Below are 10,182 nucleotides of genomic sequence, written 5' to 3' on the forward strand. Positions count from 1 at the left end.
AATCGAGACCCATTAAAATTAACGGTAGTTAATAAAAAATCATAAACCGTTAATCTTGATGGGTCTCAATGACGTATCAAATGATTTTCAATTTTTTTCAATTTTTTTATAGATGATCTATACGATATAAACTTTCAATCCAATGGTGGATTTTATAAAATTCATATTCGTTATAATGTTATCATACACTTGTGCACCGTGGAAGACTTTCTCCACTTGTGCATGTTAGACTTGCCCACTGTATACAATATGGTTTCACCTGTCTTTCTCAATTTCAACATGTATAATAAATGGAAACTCCAATTCCAAATCCACTAATTCAATTTCCATGGACCTTATTTCCACTAAGGATCTAGGTATTTTTGATCAATTCCTATGAATTTGCAATTTTTTTTGTTTACAAAATAGCGGAAGATCGAGCTCAAACCCATCACCACTAGATCAAATTTAATAAAAAATTTTACGACATACCTAAAAATTATGTGAATGAAAATTAAATAAAAGTCATATTATTTAGTTTCTTATCGACTACACAACAACTATTGTAAACATCTTGCTAACGAGTTATGCACGAGAAAACCAATGGATTATGGATCACTTAAAAATCAATGGATCACTTAAAATTCATATATAAGTGAGTTGTTATTTAAAAAATGATTAACAGCAATATAACTTTTTTTTATTCAAAACTTAAATAGTCTAATAACTAAAATTTTATTTTTAAAATGAATATGTAGAATGTTCAAAGTTTAAATTTCAGTTCTTGTATATTAAATTTTATTTTTATGTTATTTTGAGTCATGCTAAACAGTGCTTCCGAACATTTGTTTTTGTCAATTAACTTAGTGACTAAAAAATTCACCTTAAAAGTGAATAAGTTAAGTGTCCAAGGTTCGAATTCTAAGAAGCTAAACTCATGGTAACTATATTGAAATAGTAAAAAAAAATGTTGATAAATAATTTTTTTATTATGTAGAACAATACTATAGTGCACCGCGTTATCTATTGAACTCATGTTGACACGGAGGTGATTTTTACATTTTTTTTATGGGTCATGCTAAACAGTGCCCCTGGGGCACTAGTTAAGCATACTAAAAAGGAAACAAATGATAAAGTTAATGATGAGAGAGAATAACTTTTCACATCATTAAAACATTGAATGCACAATTTACGAGATAAAACTTCTATATTTGTATCCTTAACTAGTGCCCGGGGCACTGTTTAGCATTTTCCTTTTTTTATAAATCAAAGGTATCATGCGCAAGGTGATTTTAAGGGTTGACCTCTCCCGCAAGGTGATTTTTACATTTTGAAGGAAAAGAAATGGAGCTCTTGTGTGTAGCAGTGCGTTTCAAGTCGATCGCGAGGCGTTTTAGAAGCACGCTAAGAGTAGAAAACGCGCGAGGCGTGGCAGTGCGTTTCAAGGCGAACATGCAACGTTTGGGGAAGATAGCTGGACGTTTATGTAGAACGCGAGGCGTTTAAAGGCGAACTTGCAGGTGTCTATAAGAGGAGAGCAGCTTTGCTCCTTTTCCTAAGGCTCCTTTTTCTCCTTTTCTTTTTATAGATTGAAGACATGTGGCAACAATAGATCTGATGGTTGGAATTTAATGACTATAATTGAATAATAAAAAATTAAAAACAGAACAAAACAAAAGAACCAAAACGCGTGCGTTACTTCTTCTTTCCATCTTCTTCATCACCCTTGCCGCAGCCACCTCCACCGCCACTGTTTTAATTCAAATGTAGTTGTGAAAATTTCATGAATTCAAATGAAGCAAATGAGTGAAAACTCCATGGCAGCACAGTAACAACACAATTCTAAATTAACCTAGAAAATCAACCTTCATCCTCATGGTTTAACACCTTTAATATTCACCATTTCACCTCATAGGTAGAACAATGGTTCATCAAGCCCAGAAAACTCACGAAACATAAAGAGAGGATGTGAAGGAAGAACTATACAAACCAGATCTAGAAATCAAACCACTCAAATTCTAAAAACATAACGGCGGTGGTGGCAAGACAACGGAGAATGGTTGATGACGGCGGTGGCGACGAGGCAATGGAGAGGCGCCGGTGATGAGAGTGGAGTGAGGTGTGTACAGTATCAAAGATGGTTCATGGAACTTGTATTTGTGGTATCAGAGAAAGATGTGTATTGTACCTTTTTTATTCTCAGCCATTAGATTTAATTTTGCCACATGTCTTTAACCTATGAAAAGAAAAGGAAGAAATGGAGCATTAAGAAAAGGAGCATAGCTGCTCTCCTATAAGAGGGAGTGACTTGGAATTTTTTGTCTAGAGCCTCAATCTCTGCATCACCACTCAAATTCATTGGTGTATGTATTATCAACTTGTACTCTATTCTTTGCTCACTAATTCCATTCCACAACCACTAATTCGAAACGGAGCAAACAAATCTAACACAACTTCTACAACTGTAGCAGAAAAATCTTCTTTTTGCTCATGAACTTAAATTGCATCAAGGTATGCTTTTTTCTTTTTTCTTTTTTCCTGACTACATTAAGGTGTGTGTGATTTAATTTGACAAGATATTAGCATGAATGCATGTTGCATATTAGGTTCAATGTGAATGTGAGGTTAGTTTGTATTATATTGTACACTCTAAGTGCTTGACAAAATGTCCGAGTGAAATGTGTGATTGATTATTGATTAGTTTCCATGTGATTTATGTTGCCATACCATAGGTGTTAGAGTGAAGTGTGTGATTTAATTCGAACATTTCTTGGTAGAAGATGTAGGTCCAAAATTTGTATAAGATTATTAGGAAATGAATTTTCAACAAACATGTGTAGATTTTGACCATCTTCAAACATTTCATCTGTCGGTCTTCTTCCGGTAAGCATTTCCAGCATAAGCACCCCAAAGCTATACATGTCACCATATATGGATATTTCAGAACCCATTCCATACTCTACAAGATAAAGCAAAAACAAGAATATTTTTTAATATATAAAACATAAAACAAAAGACAGGCTAATTCAATGAAACACTAAGTGATCTAAGAGTCTAGAAAATACCAGGAGGAGCATATCCAATAGTCCCTTTAATTCCAATTGTACTACTTTCCTTGTGAGAGGTATTGTCAATGGTTGAGACAAGTCTTGCTATTCCAAAATCACTCACATGAGCAATCATGTCATCGTCAAGAAGGACATTGCTTGGCTTTAGATCACAATGAATAACCAATTGCTCACATTCATGATGAAGGTAATGTAATACAGAAGCAATGTCGACAATGATATTCAATCTTTGATCGAGTTCTAACCTTCTTTGATTCCCGGTATTCACTATCCCTAAATGTAGCCATTGTTCTAAATTTCCAACATAAGCACCCCAAATACTAATGCCTTAAATTCTTGACCTTTGTAATCTGTACTTGAACAACATGTCAAAATGTTAACCAAATTTCGATGTCTCATATTTTTAAGCACATTACATTCTGTAATGAAACTCTTATGAGCTCCTTTCTTTTGAAGGTTCAGGACCTTTATGGCAACAACTTTATCTTCTGATGCAAGATTTCCTTTGTACACAGAACCAAAACCTCCTAATCCAACCAAGTTGCTAGGAGAAAACCCATCAGTTCCATTGTGAAGGTCTTGGTATGAAACCTTGGCTAGCGGGTCAGTTGTTGGTGAATCGGAATACTGTTTCTGGTTTCTTTTCCTCATGCAATAGATAGTTAGGAAAATTGTCAGCGTGAGAAGAATATATACCACACTAACAATCACTACTATCAATTTGATTTTATGTTGTTTTGCATGTTTCAGATGTTTAACAGGGCATGGCTGTAGATGAAGCTCTGAAATGCCTCCACAAAGCTTATTGTTTCCGGTCACAGCTAACCTGCTTATATTTCCAAAGACACCATCTATCGGTACCTTGCCTTCCAACATGTTGAAAGAAATATTCAAGTGTTCTAACACTGATATATTTTGCAGAACATTAGGAATTGGTCCAGACAACCGATTTCTTGACAAGTCTATATATTGAAGACCTTTTAGTGAAGCCAAAGAGGATGGTATGGTTCCGTTGAAGGAGTTTCCTTGCAAATAGAGGTATTCTAAGACGACAATAGTTAATATGCATAAGTCTTTTCTTATGTATGGTGCATAAGTCATTCACAGCCATCAGATGATTTTACACATGTAATAATAATAACTAAAGAATTTTATATTTTTGTTTGCTCAATTTCGGCCACATTTTACATGCGATTCGATCACCGATTTCGAAAATTAATACCGGAAACATTCATAAAATCGAACGACGATCAAAACGGTACATAGAACGTCGAGTTTCGTTGATTATTGAGGGAGAACGAACCGGGTCGACGAACCGGGTCGTCGTGACCCGTTTCTGCAGAAAATGGGTGAGGAAGATGATGAACAGTGACGCGCGTCCACGCCCACTCTCACTGGCGGCGCGTGGGGGCGCGTGCGGTGCCAAGGAGACTCCAATTTTTTTTATTATTTTTACATAAAAATATTAAATAATTTTCTGAGAATTTTGGGACCAGTTTGGTATTTTTCTGAGACCTGTAACTATTTTTAGTTAATTAAATGAGGTAAATATGCTTTTATAAATATAAGATATTAATAAAATTTTTCCAAAATTTTATTTAGGGTATTTTGAATTATTTGGAACGGTTGGGGATACCTCACTCTCTTCGATTTTATATCGTCTTAAAAATTTAAATTTATTTCACAATTTTTATTAACGGTTAAATATGTTTTTGGAGAACAACTCTTTGAAACCATTCCACAGCAAAAATGGTTTCATACCGTTATACATTGAAACCATTAGTCTAGTTAAATGGTTTCATGACGTTATACACCGAAACCATTATTATAGTTAAATGGTTTTATACGAGCATTAGTGTCAAGATGTTATACACTGAAACCATTAGTCTTGTTAATTGGTTTCAAGATGTTATACACTGAAACCATTTGTCTAGTTAAATGGTTTGATACTGTTATACACTGAAACTATTATTATAGTTAAATGGTTTTATATGAGCATTAGTGCCAAGATGTTATACATTGAAACCATTAGTCATTTTAATTGGTTTCAAGATGTTATACACTAAAACCATTTGTCTAGTTAAATGGTTTCATACTGTTATACACTGAAACCATTATTCTAGTTAAATGGTTTCATAGCGTTATACACTGAAACCATTAGTCTTGTTATTTGGTTTCAAGATGTTATACACTGAAATCATTAGTCTAGTTAAATCGTTTCATAACATTATACACTGAAACCATTATTTTAGTTAAATGGTTTCATATGGGCATTAGTGTCAAGATGTTATACATTGAAACCATTGTTATTAAGTAAAACATCACATAACCATTTTACAAAACCATGCTACATAAAGCAAAAAATCATATAAAGGAATTAGGGTTAGTTTAGTTGAAAAAAATTGGATAGTATGCATGAGATATTGGATTCGATCATTTTTTTATTGTAAAGAAAAATCGATATATATATATATATGGGGTTTTCTAACTTAGACCCTAGTTAGGTCTAAGTTAGCAAGGTGCACCTTTTCAATTGGACCAAAATACCCATTCTTTTTAATTAATTAACCAAAATACCCATTAGTAGACGCAGATCCAGTGTCGCGCGCGTACCGAAGGACCATGGTTACAGACCGTTGATTTCCATCAGACAGCCAAGATCTGATCTCATCAAGACTGTCTGATCAATCAGACAGCCCAGATCATCCTGATCCATCAGATTCCAGCGCCTGCGCCACACTGGATTACAACCTGGAGAGAGAAAAATTTGCTTTTTAAAAGTAGGACACGTGTCACACAATGGTTGGCTGGGCGTGATTTTTGTTCATTTAATACTTTGAACTCAATTATTTCGTTGTAAATTAATTTTTTATTTTTTTATTTTTATACCAAAATTCATAATTTTTTTTTGTCTACAAATAGAGACTTGGTTCGTTTGATTTGGACACCGAAAAAAAAACGCAATTTTTCACTACCTTAATCTCATTTTTTGTCTACTAAATACGTTACCTGTGTGTTGTAATTTAACACGCACCACTCAACCAACTCACTGAAACCATTATACCAGGAAAATAGTAGATAATATTCTGGAAGTTTTGGTATATTTTATGAAATTTTTGGAGACCTGAAACTATTTTTAGTTAATTAAATGAGATAAAACGGTAATTAAAAACTAATGTTTGCTTCTGAAACCATTTTACTGGTAGAATGGTTGCACATAGTTATATTCTGAAACCATTTTACTGGTAGAATGGTTTCAATGAGTAATTTATTAATTGTGTTTGCTTCTGAAACTATTTATCTGGTACAATGGTTTCAGAGAGTTGTAATCTGAAACCATTTTGCTGGTAGAATGGTTTCAGTAAGTTGATTATTAGTTATTTGCTTCTGAAACCATTTAGCTTGTAGAATGGTTGCACATAGTTGTATTCTGAAACCATTTTACTGGTAGAATGGTTTCAGTGAGTAATTTATTAATTGTGTTTGCTTCTGAAACCATTTATCTGGTACAATGGTTTCAGAGAGTTGTAATCTGAAACCATTTTGCTGGTAGAATGGTTTCAGTGAGTTGATGTAAGGTAGTGAAAAATGAGATTAAGGTAGTGAAAAATTGAGTTTTTTTTTCTGTGTCCAAATCAAACGAACCAAGTCTTTATTTGTAGAGAAAAAAAAATTATGAATTTTGGTATAAAAAAAATAAATAAAAAATAAATTTACAACGAAATAATTGAGTTCAAAATATTAAATGGAAAAAAATCACGCCCAGCCAATCAGACAGCGACACGTGTCCTGCTTTTAAAAAGTAGATTCTTCTCTCCAGGGTGTAATCCAGTGTGGTGCACGCGCTGGAATCTGATGGATTCGGATGATCTGGGCTGTCTGATTGATCAGACAGTCTTGATGAGATCAGATCTTGGCTGTCTGATGGAAATCAACAGCCTGTAACCATGGTACTGCGGTACGCGCGCGACACTGGATCCGCGTCCATTGATGGTAATTTGGTTAATTAATTAAAAAGAACGGGTATTTTGGTCCAACTGAAAAGGTGCACCTTGCTAACTTAGACCCAACTGGGTCTAAGTTAGCAGCCCCCTATATATATATATATATATATATATATAATTAATGTATGAAATTTTATTTATATTGTGATTATGATTGATAAAGCTTAAAATTAAATTGTATGTTTGACAAGTATGCTTTATATATACATGAACCTTCGTTATTATGTTGGGCTTCGAGGGGGTGTATGACGAAAATTAATTAAAAATGGATTTTTATAATATATACTTCAAAGGAACAAAAATTATTATTTAATTGGAAACGGGGGGCACGCTAGAAATTTGGGGGGTGCGCTAGAAGTTTGGAGGAGGGAAAAAAATTGGGGGCGCGCTAGAAATCTAGGGGAGGAAAAAAAACTGGGGGGCTCACAAGAAATCTAGGAGAAAAAGGAAAAAAAAATGGGGGGTGCGCTAAGCAAAAGGGGGGCGCAAGTAATGAGGTAGTATATGGGGGGCGCGCGAGTAATGGATTGCCTAATTTTGGGTTTGGGCTGACCTTTGGTTGACTTTTGGTGTAGGAAGCAAATATGATGGGTGTAAGAAGCAAGTTTATGCATGGTGCATAAGTTTGGGCTTATGCACAGCTTACCCACTTCTTTGGGTAAGCTACCACTCAATGAGTTTTTTGACAAGTTCAGCAAGTTTGTTAAGGAAGAAAGACTAATGACCTCTATGGGTATGGTTCCTCTAAGATTGTTTTGTGAAAGGTCTAGGTATTGTAACTTTTTGCATTTTCCTATACTTGAAGGAATATTTCCTTCAAACATATTGTCCTTTATAGAAAAAAAATACAATTGACTGAGGTTGCCTATGATGGGTGGTATCTCTCCTGACAACTTATTTCCATTCAACGATAACTTTTGCATTCTCTCAAACTTCCCAAAAGTAGTAGGAATAACTCCTTCAAAGTGACAATAGTCCAGGGTCAAGAGAATTAAGCCAATTAGATTTCCTAATTCTGCAGGAATTTCTCCTGTTATCTTATTACCCCCAAGATATAGTTGACTAAGGCGAGTGGATAAATTGCCTACAAAATTTGGTAATTTGCCTCCAAAATTATTACTGAATATAGAAAACGCTCTTAGTTTACTGCAGTTTGTCAAGGTTTTTAAAAACTCCAAATCCCTAGTTGAATTGTCACCTAAATTGTTGTTTTCTAAATTTAGCCATTGGAGATCATTTAACTCTCCTATACTTGGAACTTATCTGATCAAATTATTTTTACCTAAGTCGAGTCTTTGTAGGGTAGAAGCATTTGCAATGGAAACAGGGATTGTACCTGAGAATTGATTTCCTCCAATATAGAATATTTGAAGATTAGAGAGGGTGTTGAACATATTGAGAGGAAGAGGTCCATTAAAATCATTGAATCCAGCTGCTATCCTAGTAAGAGATGACATATTATATACACAAGAGGGAAATGTACCATATAATTTGTTGACTTCCACTTCCATCACTGTCAAGTTTTTGAGGCTGCACATTTCTTGTGGAATATTTCCCTCTAAGTTATTCTCACCGATTCCAAGAGTAATTAAGGATGAAAGATTTCCTATGAATGATGGAATTCTTCCTGTTAAATTGTTATTTGTAATCCATAACCACTGAAGCTTATGAAGAGAGCTGATTCCAATTGGTATTTTACCAATCAAATGATTTCCATCTAAGTATAAGACTTCAAGATTAGAGAAACTTGACAAGTTTGTAGGAATCTCCCCTGTGATGGAGTTTTCGGAGAGAATGAGTTGGTGCAATCGGAACAACTGACTAAGTTCACGAGGGATTTTTTCAAAGAAACTATTGTCTGCAAGGTTGAGACTTACCAAAAAAGAGAGATTGCCAACATGGGGAGATATGAATCCATGAAAGTTATATCCAACTAAGCTTAACTGTGTAACTCCATGCCAATTACAGTAGTGAGTTGAAATATTCCAAGAGGCCTAGATTCCATATGGATCATTAGATATTGATTCTTTGAATTTGAGCAATGCCAAGCTATCTGTCTCATTTCCTAAGGGAGAGGTGATTGTGTTTTGGATGAAATTGAAAGCAAAGAGAAGAGATAAACAAAATGAAAATGTTGGAAACATGATATGAAAAGGTTTTAAGGAAAAAGGGATTATTTTAGATTGTAGAATTTGAGCATTCTGTGTAGTTTTTGATAGTTGAATGGGAACACAAAAGATGCTTGTTCTGTTATGCATTTTAAATACAGAAGAATAGTCTACTGTACTGACTATACTTCTGGCATGCAATCTTTTTTAATCAATGTTGATTATATCATTAAAACAATTGTTAATTAAGATATAGTCTACTGACTTTACTTTTTTTAATCAAAAATCAATTGTATTTGCTCTCTAGCCACGTCATGGGCAAAGAAATATGTACCATTTGCTTTATTTTGTTTTCATATCTCAAGTGGACTGGTAGCATTGGTTTCTTTTATTAGTGAATCTCCTTAGTTTTTTGGCTAATAAAATAAAATAAAAAATGGTACTAATGCTAATAAGGGCTCTCGGAATAACAAGAATAAATATTGTCTTAGAAATCGTGTATTCAACTTTTTAAAAGTTGAAAAGGTGTCCTTTTCAACACCAAGTTTGTCTTTTATCTTCTTTTTTTGATTATGGAGTAAGACCCGTACACTTGCATACATATTCACAATTATAGGGAGTGATTGAACTAATGAGAGATAAAGGATTGAAAGCTTGCTTAAGTCACAAGTAACAGCTGGCATAACTGATTTCAGCACAACTGTCTTAGCATAACTGTCACTAAGTTTGTTAGGATTTGTTTTAACTATCAGTTAGAGTTAGTTGACTTTGTAACTATCAATTAGCTTGTATTAGGTACAGACATGCAGTTCCTCATAGCTTTTAATTAAGAGGATAGTCAATTGTATTAGTCAGTTTTTTGTGATCAATAAAATTTCTTCTTTCTTCTATATTTCTTCTCTCTCAAGTTTCCACCAAGGTTGTGTAATCATGGTGTTTGAACTTTTATTTTCACACATTATGTGCTTTTTGTTGGTATAACAGAATTTCTTTTCACACATTTTGTTGGTATAACAGAATTTG

The 10,182-nt window shown here is 34.1% G+C and overlaps 1 pseudogene; it reads right to left on the reverse strand.

The window, feature by feature from the left end:
* Positions 1 to 2,542: 2,542 nt before the first annotated feature.
* Positions 2,543 to 9,327, reverse strand: LOC123907523 (annotated as a pseudogene).
* Positions 9,328 to 10,182: the final 855 nt, after the last annotated feature.

This window comes from Trifolium pratense, linkage group LG2 (assembly GCF_020283565.1).
Source record: "Trifolium pratense cultivar HEN17-A07 linkage group LG2, ARS_RC_1.1, whole genome shotgun sequence".
NCBI classification, from domain to species: domain Eukaryota; kingdom Viridiplantae; phylum Streptophyta; class Magnoliopsida; order Fabales; family Fabaceae; genus Trifolium; species Trifolium pratense.